The 19,502-nt window shown below is 42.4% G+C and overlaps 1 protein-coding gene across 3 annotated transcripts in view; it reads left to right on the top strand.

Moving 5' to 3' along the window:
• LOC114599023 (BEN domain-containing protein 5) overlaps positions 1 to 19,502 on the top strand; it is a 723,068-nt gene that overhangs the window by 529,297 nt on the left and 174,269 nt on the right. The gene's annotated exons all lie outside the window — the stretch shown is intronic.

Raw genomic sequence — 19,502 nt, forward strand, 5'->3', positions numbered from 1 at the left:
AATACATTTTGCCTTCCTTTTGCCATTCATTGCCATTTACTCTCATTTTCTATGCACACTGTATGCCGGCTGCCTGCTAACTGCTCTTCAATGTCTCTGCCGCATAGCAGTGCTGGAAAAGGACGTCTTTTTAATTTGGTTATGCCAGTATGATTGAGGAGTCCTTTGAGTATTATGCAGTTTGAACTTGGGTTGCTCCAAGCATCTGGATAATAGATGGTGAAAGATTTCAGGTACAATAGGGTAAATGGCCCGGAGGTGCATCATATTGAAATGAAAGACTACAACAGACATCAAATATTCAGCAGCAAGTATTTTCACAGCATAATGGCTTCCTCAAGCCTTGTTAACACTTTCTTTTTTACTCATTCCACTTCTCATTAAGGCCTGCACCCACTGCCTATTCAGGATGATGATGATGATCGGACTAGACAGGACCTATTGCTCTGAATATAGAAAGGCTTGCAGGAGCCAAGTGTGAATGGTTCTGTCAGTGAATAAAAGTTGCTATGGTGGACTTTGGAGTAGTGTTGCAATGGCCGACTGTAAAAGCACATATAGGGTGCTTTGACAACATGCTAAAATAACTTCCCACCCATTGCAAATAGCAGGCTCAGAAGGAGAGTGGTTTCAGTTGAGGGAATGTGGCTAGTTGTTCAGCCAAGCAAGGCCAAATCATGTGATTAAGATTGCATCTAGTTAGTAGTGTGGCCCTTCCATTGCTTTAAAGTGGGGGCTAGAGCAATTCATGGAGGACAGGGTCCGTCAGTTATTCTTGCAGCACACAAATCCATGTCTGCCAAGAACTAAGTCCAATGGGACCTAGGGCAAGTGTGTATAGGATTTCAGCCTTAGTTGTGACGGCTTTGTGAGTGGAGGCAGTATGATTTGAAGGATAACTTGTTTCAGGTACACCTTGTGTGCTTCCTGGGTGCGTCTGACTGGTTATTGTGGGAAGCAGGGGTTTCAAATCAAGCAGAATTAGTTCTCTGTGCATGCAGCTGTATGTGGATGTCTCTACGTGTAATCAGCAAGCACATCTTGACCTCTTTACACGTTTATTATCTATTAAGAGGGCTTTGGTAGCAATACTGTGGCTCCTTTGTGAAATGTGAAGAATACCCCAAAATACCCATTTGGAGAAAAGTAATTTGATACCCTTAAAAAACCCATACAAGCCTTTCAGAGGAAAATAAGATTGGTTGTGCCTATTTATCTGTATTAATCAATACATTTTTCTCTGATGCTTTGATATGCAAGAGAGAAACTTCAGCCTTATGGATTTTGACAGCTTTTTTACATTCATAGGGCATCTAAAAGCTCTTCTCCTCTCTGATTTGAACTCTGTGACCAGCACGCAAGGCTTCCTGTAAGGGAAAGAAAGTCATTCCATACAGAGAATTCAGGGGTTGTGAGCAAAGATCCTGATATTGCTTTCCTTTTCTTTGAGCCTTTTCACAGCTTGACAGTTTTCTGACTAGAGATTATTCCCTTTATAGCTAGCATGACTCATAAAATTAAGATCCGACTTCCAGCTACCACACTGTTTTAGAGAAGAATCTAGGACTGTGAAAATGCCCCCATGCCATCCCAGAGATGCCACCTCATTCACAGGGAGTGAATTTTAGGGTTTATTTTAGTTGGATGAAATACCACTCTTTCACACACACACATTCATGGGACCATTTGTGCCTTGTGAGTTAGTGTTGTTGTTTTTTTTAAAAAAATGGAACTAAAGCTTTGGTTTGCCTTGAGCAACCTAGTGTTACTTCTTTCTAAATGGAAAAGAATGGCCCAATGGAAACAATAATACTGGTTGGCTGGCACTGCCTAGATACAGACAAAGTGGATTCGACCCACCCTAAGGGTGTGTTTCAGGATGGAGAGAGAAAAGCCAGGTATGCTTCAAGCAGTGGGCTGCCCCATGATGGGCCACTGTTAGCGGGAGTCTCCTTGACAGGGAGATGCCATAGAGAATTACCCCTCTGGTGTCTCCCACTCTGGGCTGCCATTGGGAGCCAAGGGCTTCACCCATGAAGCAGTGGCAGATAGTTTGTGGAAGGACCTTGAGTGAGAGACAAGGAAGTAAAGATCTGCCAGGTAAGAACTGGGAGGGTCCATCATTTTCCGTGGGTGGCCAGAATTAAGTGCTACTTTTGAGAGATGGTTCTGTATTTGTGCACTATCTGTTTATTTTAGATACCCTGATGCTGATTTTCTGTTTATGCTGTTGTTGTTACCAGAATCTGTGTCTTATTCTGCATTCCTTATCATAATTGTATTCATAGGGGTTTTGGTTTTGTTTGTTTTTAAGTTATGTTCTGGCATCTGGGCTGTATGTTGTAAGCTGCCCTGTGGTCTTTTGATGAAGGGTGCTGTATAAATTTTAATAATAATAATAATAATAATAATAATAATAATAATAATACAGAATCTTTTCAAACTGAATTTTGAAGTTCAGTCCAGCAATGTGGTGTCTTCTAGGAGCTCCAACATATTTAACTATCATAGTATAACCTGAAGACTAGTTTTAGAAAGTGTTCTTTGGAATGTTGCTAAATATAAATATGAACACACAAACAAATGCACAAGTCACTTTCGTAATAGGAAAATATCTAGGAGAAACTGCCACGTGGATGATTTGAGGTTCATAATAAGGCGAAACACATACACACTTCATTGTTATTTTTGCACATTGGAAAGGAATTATCAACAGCCAGGATGTGCACAATTTGAGCATGCCCTGTCAGAATGAAAGTGCAGGCAGTCTGTGGTTACATTTCCATTTTCTTTGAATGGGAAATCTATAAGGAGAAGGAAAGGCAGAGCAGAAGTTATGACCCAGACCATTGGGAAGAGGAAGGAACAGTGGCTACAGAAAGCAATCATTATGAATTGGGGCTGGTTTTTGTCCACCTTTGGTTAGAAAATCTTGGCAGTTATAATAATTGCACCAATGAAGCTTTTATTAATTTTTTCAAAAAAAACCTTTTGACTATTATATACACAGACCTAAAGGCATGGGGGGGGGGGACCAAATCTATTTTTAGACACCAATTAAGTAGTGTTTGCACACAGCTTTGAAAAACAGGAGCACTTTCCAGTCCATGCATTCTAGGGTCTTAATAAGAAGTGATTAAAACACACACACACACACACACACACACCAGGCTTGCTTTTCTCTTTGAGTTTTGCTGCTTACCACGGTGTCAGCTGCTTCAATTATTTCTATTTAATTACATCCTAGCATTTGAACTATCCTCATTAACCTTCATCAGAGAGTCATCCAGGATAACACAGTTCATGGAGCCAACATCTTGTGTGAATCTCCCCCCGCCCCTTTCCTCCCTTTCCCTTTCCCTGTATCCCTCAGATTCATTAGCTGAATGTTAGAGCACTGGGCCACTTAGGTATTCAAATCATGAAGCAATGTGAGTAGTGGGAGGCTGCAGTGGCTCAGTAGCCCTCACGTTCTCTTCTTCATGGTTCATTTGCATTTTGCAGAAGAGACTACAGAAAAGGAGGCGCTGAGAAAAACGCTTCAGCTAACATCAGCAGGACGTGAAGGACAAATGTTTACTCTGAGCAAGTTGTTAATATGTCACTGTTATTCTGCCAGTTGAAGTGGTAGCATTTGGGACAGATGAATAGCAAAGAGACAGACACTAGCCTTCCCGGTATCACAGTCAACCACTGTGATATCTGCTTATGCAATGATATGCAGCAATCGTACACTTTCAGGGCAAATATAGATTTGACTAAGGTTTAGAGTGGTAGAGAATTGTGAACTTGTGACCCTACAACTGCAGCTTCCAGTTTCCTTGACCATTAGCCATTCTAGCCGGGGTTGATGGCAGTTCTGGTTCCCCATTGCTGGATGAGAGTGTCAAATGAGTGCTATTTTTCCAGAAAAAGAGGTGCCAGAACTCACCATGAATGCCTCCCTCTTTCTCTTAGAATGGCAATGGCACTCACCTCAGAGATGCCAGAACTCATCTGAGAGGTGTCGGAACTGAGTTCCAGAGAGTTCCCCCTGAAAAAAGCCCTGGACCTAACCAGCCTTACAGAGTATTAAAATTGGGCATTTGTGGAATAACAATGTATCTTGGCATGTGGTCCTTGAAGGACAGGTGGGATATAAATGCAGTAGTAGTAATGCCCATTCAGAAATATACCCAGGGGTGTACTGAGTGGTTGGGCACAGGACCAGGGGCACAGAACCAGGATGGTGGTGCAAAAATCACCCCAGAAAGGACTCAAACTCCAGGCAGGACTTAGCAGACATGGCTCTCTGTGCATGCCCTCCTCCTCCCCACTGGTCTCAGCCACTCAGCATCACCCTGGTGCCAGGGGAGGAAGCACTTGTCACCTATGGAAGCGCAACATGGGAGTGATTCAACTGTGCAGGCTTTCGCTGGGGTTGCCCCTGCCAGCTGCCTGATTCCAAGGGAAGGCTGCTCAATTTGAGGGCAGCAGCGAGGGTCGAGGAGAGAAGCACATCCCTAGCGCCTCCTGGTTCGCTGAGGAGAGGAGGCAGCTGCAGAGTCTGTGCAGGGTGGCGAGCGGGCAAGGCAGGGCCACTGCAGGTGGCAGCACTGCTATGGCCATGGTGGCATGTGTGAGAGAGTGGGGATAAGAAAATGGGAACAAAGAAAGTTGACTGAAACTTTCCCCCTATAAAACAAGGTGCCGTTCAAGGTGCGTTCAGGCGGCTAATTTGGAAGCCTGGAGAGCTAGAGGGGTTGGTGCACACCGAACCCTCTTGCTCTCCAGGCTTCAGGTTCCTTTCGACCTGCTCTTTGGGGCTGGTGGGGGGAAGCCCAAAGCCAGCCACAAAGAGCAGGTCGGGGAGCAGCGGAAAGGCACACAGCCTTCCCGTTGCTCCGCGAGCTTCTTGGGGCTGCCAGGGAAGCCCCGGGCTATGGCTTCTTTAGCCCCGTGCACGCTCTCCCGGCTGGTGAGGTGGCGCACGGCTAAAGAGGCTGCTGCCATAGCCGTGCGCCACCTCTCCAGCCGGGAGAGGCTGCGCGCGGCTATGGCAATACCCCTACCTCCCGCAACAGCCCGCAAGAGCCATGCGGAGCTTGTGTGCGGCTTTTGGGGGCTTTTCCTGCCTGCCTCTCCCCCTGCATTCGCTCCATAGGATGCACACACATTTCCCCTTCATTTTTCGAGGGGAAAAAGTGTGTCCTATAGAGCGAAAAATACGGTATTCATGGTCACACCATGGTTTTGGTAGAACCAAATATATGGAAGAAGCAGGCTGGCTAGAATCTCACATGGCTTAAGCAGGTTAGCATGGTTAAAGAGAAGTTGAGTCTTGGATTATAACTGGTCCAGATTCTGGTGTTGAAAAGCATGGAGTGGACTTCTAGACACCTGATGGAACAATCCCATCTCTTCTCCTGTGCTCTGTTCTGGGGCTTCTCCTGACTCTCCAGAGAAGATTGGGTGAAAGAGTGGAATGTGCTTGGCGGTTGGGAGCTCCATTGCGCAGGTGGAGTCTTTGCCCTGGTTTCCCCAAGTGGAACAGGTTAGTTGAAACTGACCCTTGATATGACTGAACTTAGGTGTAAAAGCAGCCCAAAGCCATAGGTCTTCTAATGCAAACATTATTGCCTAGAACTTGTGCACACGAACAGGCTTTACACAGTGTTTTTGAACTCCAGTTTTAATTTGCCTGCCACTGTTATCTCTACAAGGTTTGCTGTATGGTACAATATGGCTCATGCGGTCGCTCTCCTATCTCCTCCTATTATAGGGTGCTATTTTTCTCTTGTCACGTTTTGATGGCAAAGTCTTTTATAACCCGATCATCAGAGAAAAATGGTTTTGTCATTCTCCTCAACATTTGGGAAAGTGAAGTAGATAATATCTGCAATTCTGAAGCTATGTGCTCTGGTGTAAAGCCATTGAACCCAATGTAACTACTCTGGGTAAATGGGTAAACAATGGCAGACTGTCACCTGAGATGGGGGAGTCATTCCTTCTGTAGATTACATTACACTCTCTGCTGCACACTTCTGTATGTTTCATTTTGGCTTCCGCACAACTGAAGTGTAACCTGTGACCCTTCCTCTATGCAAAGCCTTTGGACAATTTCAAGTGGCTAAATCAAAGCTGTCTTCGCCACCTTTCTCCCCTTCTTCCCTTTCTGGTGTTGAGAACTGGTGTCATTTCTCTCTCTCTCACACACACACACCAACCCCCGCATCAGAAACTCTCAGAAAATAGTTATTCTTGCAGTTGGAAGCAAAAGTGGCAAGGAGAAATGAAGGAGCCGTAAATAGTGTAAAGAAAATGACAGCCTGCTTTGTGTCACTAACGTTGGAAAACAGGTCACCAGTCTGAGACGCTTCTTGCGTCTTTATTGCTGCTGCTCAGTATTTCATACTTTTGATTTGTGTTTACCTTGATTTAGCTGATGTAGCAACACCCCCCCTCCCCCAGCAATCACCGTCCAATAATGCCACATTTATCTGAGAGAAAATGAGATAATCATCATATGGCTCAGTATTATAGGAAGGGTAAATTAGATTTGCTCTTACCCAATGGCATTTTATTGCTACTTTTTATGCTCTGTAAATAGAAAAGGGGCAGATTGGAGCGATTACTTTACAAAAATAAAACCTTCTACCACCAAATGCAATTTTAAGTCACTGGGGAAGTAGGTAACCTTGAAAACTGAACTTTGCATAAGAATGCAGTGGAAAAACAGGGAAGCAACAAGATTTCTTACTGAAGAATGTAATTACCCATGCCTTTTCCTCTGTCACATTCATTCTCCACCTTGGTCACATGGCTCCTCTCTTAAATATGATTCTGTGCACATCTACTTAGACTCACATTTCATTTGAATGTGTTGTTTTATTTACTCATGTATTCAGATTAGTTGTCCTGCCTGCCCTGTGCCAAAGGCTCAGGGTGGGTTTACAGCACTTTTCAATCAAACACATAAAATCCCTCTAAAAACAAGATTGATAAAATGCTGTGATACAAATATGCTCAGGCTTTGCCTTAAACAAGCACACATGGTAACAACTCAAGGCCAGCTTATCCTCCACAAAGACAGATTGCCTGCCGGGGCACTTAGTTCATGAGGGTATCAAATAGCCTTTTGCTGGTAGAATGGGAAAGGAAGCTGGCATATTTTCAGAGAGAAAAAAAGGAGGATGGAAACAAGGGGAAAGGATAAGGGAAAGGGTCAGAGCTCAAGTTTGTAAGGACTGTGATATAAGAGAGCGTGAAGATTCACACCAAGGGAAAAGGTTCACGTACAAGTGATTTCTAACCACTGCACCTACTTGAGATGCTAAGGAGAAGCAGCTGCATCTCCTCAGTATATTGATAATGCACTCAAAAGCACCAGCTGACACCACTCAGCAGTTTTGTGTCGATGTGAAACACAACCAGGGACAAAATCAACCTCTGCAGAACCCCACATTGGAAGCTCCACAAGACTGAGGAGCACTCTTCAAGCACCACCTTCGGGGGGCAGCTATCCGAGTAGAATGGAAGCTATTCACAAAGTGGTGCTACCTTCCCCCAAGAAAACTTCCGCAATACCATGGTTGATGGTGTCAAAAACTGCTGAGAGAACAAAGAGAACCAACCTGGTCACAATCCCTCTGTCTCTCCTCACAAAGCAGCAGAGTAGCCAAGACAGTTTCTGGGTCTTAACCCCAATTGAAATGGACACAGAAAATTAATCTCATTCGGAAGAGTTTAGTGTCGCTATTCAGTGACCACCAGCCCAGGAAGGGAGCACTAGTGACTAGACAATAGGTTTTCAGGTCATTCTGGTCGAGGGAGGATTTCTTAATGAGCGGCTTTACCACCATCTCCATCAGGAAGAGCTGAAAGTAGCAAGAGTTGATCCTGTAGACATTTCAGCTTACCAGGCTAGTAAAAGAAAAGATTTAATTACGGTATTTGTTTATTTTAAAAAAGCGGGCTCTAAATCAGGCTGTGAAATATTCGGAATGAATTCTATATTCGTGGTCAGCTACCAATAAGAAGCCCTCTCCTACCTATTCTCAGTTCTCAGTTAAAAGTCAGGCACATACAAAACTTGCAGGAAGAACTGTAACTTGTGATTCTGTTCTCAAATACTTTGCAGAAGATTTTTTGCAGAAAAACTGACCGCCTGTCTGAATTTCGAGCGATTCCATATTTGTAGCCGTTTCTTCAGGGCAATGTAGCTTCTCAATATGATGTCCCACATGCTTTCACAAATGTTTCACTCATCCATGGTTGAACTGCATCATGGGCTTTGTACTCCTAAGGGTACTTAAGCAGTTAGTTTTTCATATGTGTGCATGTTTTGCATGTTCATACAGAGATGGACTCCAAGTGAATGATATTGTGAGATTAGAGATTGTTTAGCATGGCTGTTCACACTCTTGGTACAGGCTTGTAGGAGTAGTGCTGGCACAACTAGTCCAGATCTTACGCTGTCAGCTATATAATTGCTATAAGGAAAGAGCACTTTCCTTTGATCTGCTCCCAAACTTACTCATCTTCTTTGTATGGGTACATGCAGTCAAACATCAGGAAATGAGCCACTAGAAAGTCTCTAGTGCAGTGAGGCTCTAAAAAAATATATGAGGCAGGGCTTCTTCAGAAGCAAAAGCTTGGCATTTTTAGCAATTCATCTGGATTTGAGGGTCCCTTATCCTGCACCTTGCAGGCCCAGCCCCTGTTAAGCTTTCTTTGTGACGAAGCAGCTCTGAAAGGGCACAGGCTAGCCAGTTTTTGAAAACTTGAAATAATCCCAGTTCCTCTGGCTTCTCTAAAGATGTGTTGTTGAAAAAATATATATACACTTTAATAGAAATAGTTTTCCTTCATTAAATTAAATCTCTAAAGCCCAATAGCATTTCTAGTGCTTATATGAAAATGCCAGTGGGGATTGGAGATTAAAAGCGGTGTTTTTATACAAGCCAATGAAGATCTCAATAGGAAAGAACACTCTTCAAATATAAATTGCTCCAGTGTTGGAAAAGACAGCTTTTGATATACTTAGCTCCTTGATAATGCAGTTCCCAGCTTTGTTATGATAATGTCTGTTTACATGTATCTGATAGGAGAGTGTTACACATTAGCTCTCCATTTAATGATATCTTATTAATTGTGCCAGTTTTATTACACAGATATGCCGATATACTCGGATTTCACAATAATCATGAGCTGTTGACCTATTTGCATGCAGCTCAAGAGCTTTATTCTCAGCTGAAGGATAGGAAAGTGGAATGTTTTTCACACACTGTTTTATGTAGACTTCATTCTATGACATACTGGCACCAAATCATCAAATGCATCTTTTTTTCCTTTTTGCATGACCTTCGGGGGGGGGGGGGTAACCCAGCATCATTTATGTGGAAAACAATGGGACTTGTCTCCTCAGCAAACTTACGTTCTTTTCTCTAATGCCTCCTGTCTTCTCAGGGAACAAATCTTGATGTCTGATTTTTAAAGCTAACTCTACAACAGGAAGGTTGTCATATGAATAGTAATAGATACTTAGTGTTCATACCTTCCTCCTAATCGGATTAAGAAAAGTTTCAAAAATATATATTTTAAAAAATCAAGTTACATACTATACATTTATGTCCCCTTGGTTATGATTGTTGCATTTGCAATATTCAGCTCCTTATGGGTGAATTTAATTGCATTCTGCGTCTCTCAAGGTTTCATTAGCTTTCCTGTTCCTCTTCTGCGTTGTACTTGTTCCCTTCTTTCTTTTCCCCACTACACATGCACCACCCTCCTCAGGTCTGTACATGGTCAGATGGCAAAGAGCTTTACGGTGATCTTCTAATGTAATGTGTTCTTTATAAAAAGAATTAAACTGGTTGATTGCTAAAGCTGCAGTGGACCTGAGGTTGGCTGTTATGTCTGACTGTGAAAAGGGAAGCTTTTCATGGATTTAAGCTGTGCTGAGAAACCATTAACATTCTTCTGCTGTATTGTATTGCATGCAGATCTCCTTAGCTCACAAGAACGGCTTTACAAAGTGAGAACAAAATTAACAAGACGAGAAACACTTATGTCCACACAGCTGAAGTGTAATAGATTTATTAGAAGGTCTATATATGTAGGCACAATAGGACAATGGATTCTGCAAGCCAAAGACAATGCTAAATTAAATCAATATTCCTTTGGCTATTATTTTAAACTCAGGTTTTTGGGTTGAGATTGTATGCCCTCCCCCCAGTGAAATCCTTACTTTGGCACAAAACCTGCTATCTGTGGAATTGGGGTGTTTGTGAACCCTGCTTTATTGGGGTTTCACCTGTCTTCACAGGATAGATTTCAGATTTGTCGTCTTAGTTCATTAAAGCCAATGGGTATCAGAAAAGAAAATTGGTATAGAGAAGTATGAACACCATTATTTTTTTTATTTCACACTTTCTCCAAGGAGCCCAGGACAGCATACATGGCTCTTTCCCTCCCCATCCATTTTATCCTTACAACAGCCCTGTGAGCTAGTTTAGCCCAAGGGTGAGACTGGCTCACAATCACCCATTGAGCTTCATGGACAATTGGTGAGTTGAACCCTGGTCCCCCGGGTCCTAGTCCAACATTTTAACCCCTACATCATGGCTCTTGGGATCTCCTGAAAATGCTTCCATATCAGCACAACATAAACCAAGACAGTTTTATGCTGGCCCTGGTGTTTTAAAAGGAACTCTGCCAAGAATTCCAACTAAGAATCTGCCCTAGGATAACACATCATGGGCAATGTCTTCTGCTGTCTGCTGGTCAACATACAACAGCTGCCCCAACACACACACACACACACACACACACACACACACACACACACACTGAATGAGACACAAGCAGCAGAATCATAGATTGGAATAAAAGCCACAGCCTTAGTTAGGGTGGCCATATGCCCAGCTTCTGAAGGGCTGTCAGAGAACAGTCTTTTATTTAGAGATATAGTTTGGTTGAAAGATAACCATAAGAAGGGAGAGCAGGAGGAGGGGCTCTTGAAATGGCCCGTCAATATTTAGCACTGGGACAGCAGACTGAGCAGGTGCACAGGTCACTTTGTCAGCCTTCCACACTATGGTGAGATGTATTGTATTTCTGTTTAAATTATAGCAATTACTTTTATGCTTGAATCAATGTATGGAACGTGCAAATTTAATGCAAAACTGTTTCCCCCCTCTTTTCTGGTGATGCATTTCCTTTGTGTGCGCGATACTTAAATGGCCACTCTACCGTTAGCTAGACAGCTAGGTTTATTATATGTTGCTGGTCCTTAACCTGCACCAGGAAAAAAGTTCCTCTCATGGTCAAGAGCAGTAGTAGTGGCAGGGAAGGAACATGAAGTGGCCTTGTATGCTAATAGCATATTACTTCTTTTGTCACGAACCCAGAGAGAGTCATCCCTGATTTGACATTAGAACATACGATCTGGTCTTGTCCTGGGGTGGTTCTCTGAAATTTTTGGATGTTCACCTCATAATCCTAATCCTAATACCCTAATATCCTGGAATTTGAAGGAGGGGCACCACAGTGGGATCCCGCATACTTTATCTGTGGCCAAATGACTGTGGGTTTTTGTTTAGTTGTTTTTCCAAAACTGGAAAGACTGAACAGCTCCCCTGATACCTCCTTGTTTGGAGGGCCTTTCCTCTCTTGCCTATGAAAAAGCTACTTTGTCCCAGAGGTGCAAAGAGCATATCTATTCTGAGATCTGGGAACCCTTTAGAGCTATTTGCATGAAATGTCATATGAGCTCTGCCAGAGGCTCCCCCCCCCCTTCCCCTTCTGTATCCGACCCTCCTCTATCATTTTCTCTCTTTTTTCCTCTTGGCGTTGACCACATGCGCCTGGTTTTGTAAAATGGTATTATGAATGGTCGTGTTCTGCTAATGTGTTTTCTTTTTCCTTTATTTATTGCTTATTATAGGTTTTTATAAAACAAACAAACAAACACCCAATAAACTATGCATTAAAAAAGAGAATACTAGTGCTAGTGCTAGTAAATATGCCTGGCTAGATTCTGCCTTGACAAAATCAGGCATCCAGTTTTCCATCGCTTTCTTTCTCCTTCTTTCTTTCACAGCATCTCTCCACTGACATATCCCATCCTTTAAATAAATGATGGCTGTGAACAAGGCCCTTGGGCTTCAGCATGCTGCATTTATTTTATTAATTTAGTTCTTGCTGTGCTAGATTATTTCCCCCCCAGACTATTAAAGCTGCCTTTGACGTTAATTAAAAGCTCTCCCTAGGCTGGTAGACTTGGGTTTTTCCTTTCCCTTTTTTAAACACATTTTGCTGGGTAGGCTTTTTAAAATATTTTTTTAGACACATAATTTAATATTCTGCATAGCCTGTTTGTGTGTTTTGTGTTTTTGTGAGTGATAGAGTGTGCACAATAATCTGCATTTTTATAGCCTCATTTATCTGGACATTCGTCCTGTAATTATAACCCCTTGACATTTTGTATTGGATTTTACTATATGACCAAACTCTAAGGCTGAAATGAATTTAAAATAAAAAAGAGCTCCAGAGTAATCAAAATCTCCTTGCTTGTTCATGTTGTCACCGCATAGTAATAGTTATTTAGGTAGGTCACTAAACAGGCAGTGACAGCATTAGGCATGCTATAAAGGCAAAAGAGATGTTCCTAGTGAATTGATGCCCTTTATTATCTTTCTTGATGACCACTCAGAAGACCACAGGACACCAATAAGAAGATCCATGAAGTCCAGGATCCTGTGACCCACAGTGGCTCCTCCATATGCCTACAGGCTTGACCTGAAGGCAATTGTCATCTTCTATGTTTGCTTTCCATCATCTGGGATTCAGTAGCAAATTGCCTCTGGGTGTGGAGGTTCCATCTAGCTATCCTGTGTGCTAATAGTGAACTCATTCTTTCAGTTTCAATCTCTATGGAGCCGAATTGTCATCATCCATGCACAAGAGGGAGGTATCAGCAGGCTCCAGGAAGCCATAAGGTTTGCATCAGTGGTCAGTGCAAAAAAGAGTCACCATGGCTATTGGAAGGGGGGGGGGGACAGAAAGGGGAATTGGAAATGGAGTCTCCATGAGAAGAGCCTGGTTGACTGACACCTGAAACAGAAGCATTCCCCACTGCAACATTTTCTGACAGATTTCTTGGTATGAATTTGTCTAAACCCAATTTTCCTGGCACAACTCATACCTGGCAACGTATCTCGTCTGCCTGCATTTCCCCCCATGTACAATTACTGGCAAATCTGTGGTTTTTGCTCCAGACTGCACTGCAAACTCCCCCAGGGCTGATCTTCCCTCATAGCACCTTGCACTCCCTTTTGGTATGATACACTATCAGGGAAAACCTATTATAATAACGCGACGTATGCTGTGCATTAGCAAGCACTGCATACTTGGCTGGAATATAACTCCTCTGCCCCCTTGCAGGACCATGTTTCATCTTCAATATTTCATTAAGTGTGTGCCCTGCAAAAGTTCAAGCCATTCAACATGATCAGATTGATCTCTGAAACACAACTGATAGTGGCAGTGAGAGGAAAATCTAGTTATGTTAGTGTAACTGCAGCATAATGAAAATATGCTGCTCTGCCATAGCTTCTGTGATGTCATTTTTAGGGTTGCCATATGTCCTCTTTTTTTCAGGACACACCTTCTTTTTCTGGGTCTGTAACATGAGAGTCGTCATAGAGATTCATAGTTAAAAGTAGAAGTCAGAAAATGTGTCCTCTTTTTTGCTCTTCGAAATATGGCAACCCTAATTTATCTAGACAAAACCAGTACAGCTTACGACCTTCTAAGCTGAAGGAAACCCCCTAGCTACACAATGTGTTTTGTTAGGGGCTGGACAACTGCCCCATAATTGCAGTTCTAGGTGACCGGGCACACAAGGAGGGAGGAAAAGAGCTTTATCAAATCTTTGATTCATGCAATCCAACTGGATGGGTTTTCATATAGGACTGGTCTAGACCAGGTATCAAAGTTTTGTTAGTGTCAGACTATTAACATTATAAAAGTCTGATTAAATTGAGCATCTGTCCTGGAAGTGAAAGCCTTTTGTACTGCATGACAAGCCCTAGTACCAGCTGGTGAACCCATGGGGACCCACCCATCAATATAATAAAACCTACTAACTGGGGAATCATAATGCAAATGGAACAATACTGTACATGGAACACATATTGATTATTTATGTATTGTAACTGGTGCCTATGGTCTCGAAATTCCAGGTGTGCCCACTGCTCCAAAAAGGTTGACGACCCTTGCAAGTTCGGAACCCCTTATTATGTATTGGCTGGGAAAGCTCACAGGGCTTCATCAAGTTGCTCTGCATTAGGCAGAGCATGGCTGACAATAAAGCCCAATGTTGCTCAGTGCTGGGGAGAAACTCTGGGATCAAGCCTTCCTTCTTTTCTTGGTGCTGCAGTCTATTTTCTCCTGTTTCCAATAGTACCAAACTACAACAATCGAGGCTGGAGAAGAAAGCACAAGACAGATCAGTCACCCTTCAGACCTGTCACTGCAAATGTTGGGGATACCTGGTTCCAGAATTCATCCTTATTATGTGGTGTTACGTGTACCAATACTATGTGACATGTTGTGGCAGGCAACTAGACTCAACAGTTTTCTTGGGGTGGTGGTGGTAAAGTTAAGTTAATCTGAAGTCAAATTGGCTTAGTAGTAGATATTGCTGACCCATCTGTGCTCACCGATCCATATTTTAATCACATATAACAACTAGTTGCCCAAGATGGTGATGCACATCTGCATCCAAAAATGAGCAAAGATACTTTCATGGGTCTTGAGCAAGCATTATGATGCAGATCTGCACCCATATGCACACCATATGTGGACTTGGCATCCATGTTGATGGCACGTGCAAAAGCCTGATTCCACAACATAATCCCTTTGCTGGAATAGACCGTGGTATTTAGTATTCAAGGGAACAGAAGACACATACACCTTTCTTCGGAAAATATCATCTAAATAATTATGCTGTGGGAAAGAAATGGCTTGAATTGTATGTCCTGAATATTATTTCCCCTCCCACTCTTGCTCTAGTACTTCTTCAGATGACATTTTGAGGATATTGGGATTGGTTTTTTGGAATTTTGGGATTATACATCAAATGCAAGCAGATGATCTATGCCTTTGAGGAGGCATGTTTTTAATGTACCACTTATCTTTAGCATCAGAAGCTGCCTTTCTTTCATCTCTGAGGGGCATGGGGGTTTATCTGTTCTATGGTCTTATAAATAGCAAAGCTGGAAAGGGGGAAAGAGAGCAAGCAAAGGACTTGTCTGCTGAACTATTATGCTTACAGTGAGGATGCAGGCAGGTGACAATAAATGCTATGTGCTGCACCCTTAATTGCACATTACTATAATCTTGGCTGTTGGAATAAAATAACATGCCACTCATACTCCTCTTTTTTCTATTCCATTCCATGGGAAAGTACATTCCAAAAATGCAGATGCTTGTGAATAATCTAAATGCAAAATCCTGTCCAGAGGAAGAGGGGGGTGGGAGGAAAAGCATAAACCTAGCAGCTTTTGTGTGCTAGTTAATTTCCTTTCCTTGCAGGGGCATTGAGCATGACAGTGTCAGAAAGCACAGATGCAGAAATGTTTGCTTCCAAGACTTCATGCAGATTAAAAACAAACAAATAAGAAGTGGGGAGGGCAAAAATCCCCTCTCTCAAAATTGCTTTGCCATTTCTGACTTTCTGTATTTGGAAATAATTTTACCAGGAGATATTGCTGGCCTTTTGCTTGACAAGAACATTCCCTTGCTGGGCTATTAAGTTGAAAACGCAGTCAAGTATTAACACTGAAACAGTTTGCATAATTTCGCCCTCTGCATAGAACACCTTCAATGAGGAAAGTGTGAGGGAGAAGTACACTATTTCCATTAAAGGGGGTGGGGGGGAATGGGGGGAGGAAATGGTATTGAGTAGTTCAAGGGCTGGCTTGTTCCTCTTGGATCTAAGCAGATCAGCTGATTTTGGTCTAGAGATCTCAGGCGGCTGATCAGCTGCCTGCCAAAGCTACCATTGCAGTTCACTTTCTCGCAATCCATTGGAAACTCTTATCTTTCAGATGGTGCAAAAAGAAAGAAGAAAAATAACAGCTAAGTAAAGAGATCACACATAATATATTTACACTTCCAAAATCCCAGTGTCGCAAAGATTAGTGGCAAGTGGCTTCAGCCTTTGACTTCCAAATGTCTTTATAAGATTTATTTGTGTTTACCTGTCCCTAGTGGATTCTCATTCTCTCTCTCTCTCTCTCTCTCTCTCGTGTGTGTGTGTGTGTGTGTGTGTGTGTGTGAGAGAGAGAGAGAGAGAGAGAGAGAGAGAGAGAATGAGTAAGATGGTTTATGTGGGATTCAGCCCCACTAAATTTAGTGGGACTTACTTCTGAGTAAGCAAGTATAGGACAGCACTGTAAATCCTCCATTTCTCTTGTTTGATCATGTTTGTCTCTATGCTTTTCTCCTGACCGCTCACCAGGGCTTTAATAAACTGCATATGTGGATGGGAATGAGGCAACAGATGTGCTAATTTCCTGTCACTCTGTCTTAGAAATGCTGCACTACATTAAAGTGATTTTGCAAATGAAAGCTAAAAGCTAAGCAAAAACCCCTATCTCTTTTCCCTAAAGATGATTATAGCGTTCTTTATGTTCCCCTAAATGACAAACCAATTTGTTACCTGCCTGCATAAACATTTCCTTGCATTAGGACCAGAAATGTTTTATTTTTATTAGCCCAAACTTTACCTTTTTATGAAGACACAAGGGCGCAATAAAATTAGCGTGCAAATATAATGCCCAATTTGCATTTTCCCCCTATGGTCAGCAGAAAAAAGCGGAAGAAAATCAATTGTCTATTAGGTCAACAGCATACACATCAAGAGCTCAAATTAGATCATTGTAATGGCTCTAATTTTCAGACTGCCAGATTAATATGAAATGGTTGGAATCCACCTCACTTTCACAGGAACATTTGAATTTCAGCAGGGAACACAAACCGCCATGGGTTTTCTGTTTTGAATGCCTATCCTCAAATATCTGGGATGGCAGATTCAATGACATGTTCTGAATGCATAATGAGTATTAGCATTGTTAGTGCAACCAGACAATATTATTTTTCTGATTGGATTGAAAGCCCGTCAGCTCTCTCTTTTGGCTAGCTCTCAGCGTGATAACAACACAGCAGAGAAATGAAACTAAATGAAAACAAACACCCGGTAATTCTACATATTTCTATCTGTAATGAAAGGTCATTTCTGCAACTGTGTCGCCATTTCACTTTGGCAGATGGACAACCCGATCTTCTCAGTACATCTGCATAGCATGGGTTGCTAGTGCCCGGGGCTGTGCAGCGGGTGGGGAGGGAAATGGTGTGTGCACATTCAACCGCCTAACGGCGTCTGCGTCACTCAGGGAATCACAACCACAGAGATAAGAAAAGAAGAGCTGTTACGTTGTCTGGAGAGGTCACTTCCTGGTTTGCATGGAGAAGCCGTTTTCAACGGAGCCCAGCAACAGAAACATGCAGCTGCATTGAGGCAGCACCGGGTGTTGCGCCTCTAACAATGTTGGGGTCCCTAACAGTTTTGCACCCAGGGCAGCCACCCCTGTGCTCCTCCCCCATGCTATTGCATCTGAAGGCCCCGTGGCATGAAGGAGGCAGATTCAGGCAGTCAGCAGAGCAGTCTGAGAGTCAACATGTTATTGATGTGTCACCTTTCTTGAATAGCGGAGCTGAATGGTGTGTGTGTGTGTGTGTGTGTGTGTGTGTGTGTGTTGTTCTGTGCTGACAAGTGGCACAAAACAAAAACATTTCCTTTCTGTCTTTTCTCTCTCGTCCACATCTCCTTCCACGTTTTATAAATATCTTGTACATTCCAGCATCTACCTATCACATTTCTTATCTTCCTTCATTTTCTCGCAGCCTGGCTACTGTCCCAAAATAGAAAGGATGTGTTATCTTACACTGAAGTCAATAAAGGAGATGATTCCCCCACCTGCCCCAACAGATATACCACTAACAGTAAAGACAAGACTATATACAGTATCGTTTATTTTATCCTGAGTTCTGTTTCTTGGTAGCAACATTGTCGCTTCCTCATTTTTTTCATTTAAAGGTGTTATAGCCAGTGAGAAATGTTATTGCTTCATATATAAGAATAGTGAATACACACACACACACACACACACACACACACACACTGTTTTGACATTTAAGACACATGGCAGAGGAAAAGGTTAGAGAAGATACATAACATGCTGAAACACTTCAATACTTGGAAATGTGTATAACTGGGCGTGAAGTTGTAAAATATGTTTTATTAACTGAGTGACTGATTTCCAAAAAAAAATCTGGTAGTGTGTATTCGCTAATGCTACTTGAACTGCCCCACCATGTTAATGAGGGAAAAGATGCATAAACTTCATACCTGATATTTTCTAGTTTCAAACTTTCTGTTCATTTATTTTTACATGTTTTTTGGCCTTGAATGTTCCCGCCACACTTGCCATCCCCTCCTGCCACACCAGTGTGGTGTGCCACACCCTTTGAGAACCACTGCTTGTCTACCCTGGTGCAGCACTGAAAGCCAGGTGGGCACAGTTGGGTAAGGTCAGGCCCACCCAGTTCACCCAACCAAGTCTCAGTAATGCAAGCCAGATCCCATATCTATCCAAGTGTGGTAATATTTGTCTTCCCTGGTTGCTATTTTCTTCCATCTTATATTGTGTAAGAAGAGCGGATATTTCCCCTTTTAAAGTTACAGTTAAAGGGGATGTGCTAAAGGAAATGTGTTTTAAGAAATCCATTATTAGACTGCCCCAGTTCTTTTCTCCTCCCCACACCTGCAAATCCAATCACTAGAGCTGTGCCTATGGCAGGGGTGTTTGATCTGTGCCCCTACACCATTTTCCTGATCACATAGGTCTCATCTATTAGCCCTGTATTACAGTTTGGCAGCTATATAATGCACACCTATATCACGGTTTCCATACTGACTGTAAATTAATAGAATGATATACATTATTTAATGGAGCACAGCAGAAAACATAATAAAAAGTAAGAGAAACAAAAATTGTGGCACATGTTACCTATTGATGGTTACTTAATATAATTCTCTCTCTCTCTCTCTCTTTAACAATTTGCAGCTTCAGAAACTACAGTTTCTACCTCTCACCTTGTATAGTTCATGGCTAATTTATCTCCACCCTTCTTCATCACTCTGTGCTAATCCTGATGACACTGGTTGATCATCAGTTTTTTGCTGATATTATTATGTTCCTTTCTGCTGCTTCTCATTTTTCTTCTAGAGACAGGGTTGACCCCACCAGCTGCTGCTTTTGTCAGAAACATTCTCTTGAAAGATTTCTCTGCCTCTAGGGCTCAAATTTGCACCAGAGATGTGTGATGTTAGCACATCAAAGACCAAATAAATGGTTGGACTACAGGCTAAGCAGTTGTAGGACTTCCTAAGA

Source organism: Podarcis muralis, chromosome 5, assembly GCF_964188315.1.
Source record: "Podarcis muralis chromosome 5, rPodMur119.hap1.1, whole genome shotgun sequence".
In the NCBI taxonomy this organism is placed as follows: domain Eukaryota; kingdom Metazoa; phylum Chordata; class Lepidosauria; order Squamata; family Lacertidae; genus Podarcis; species Podarcis muralis.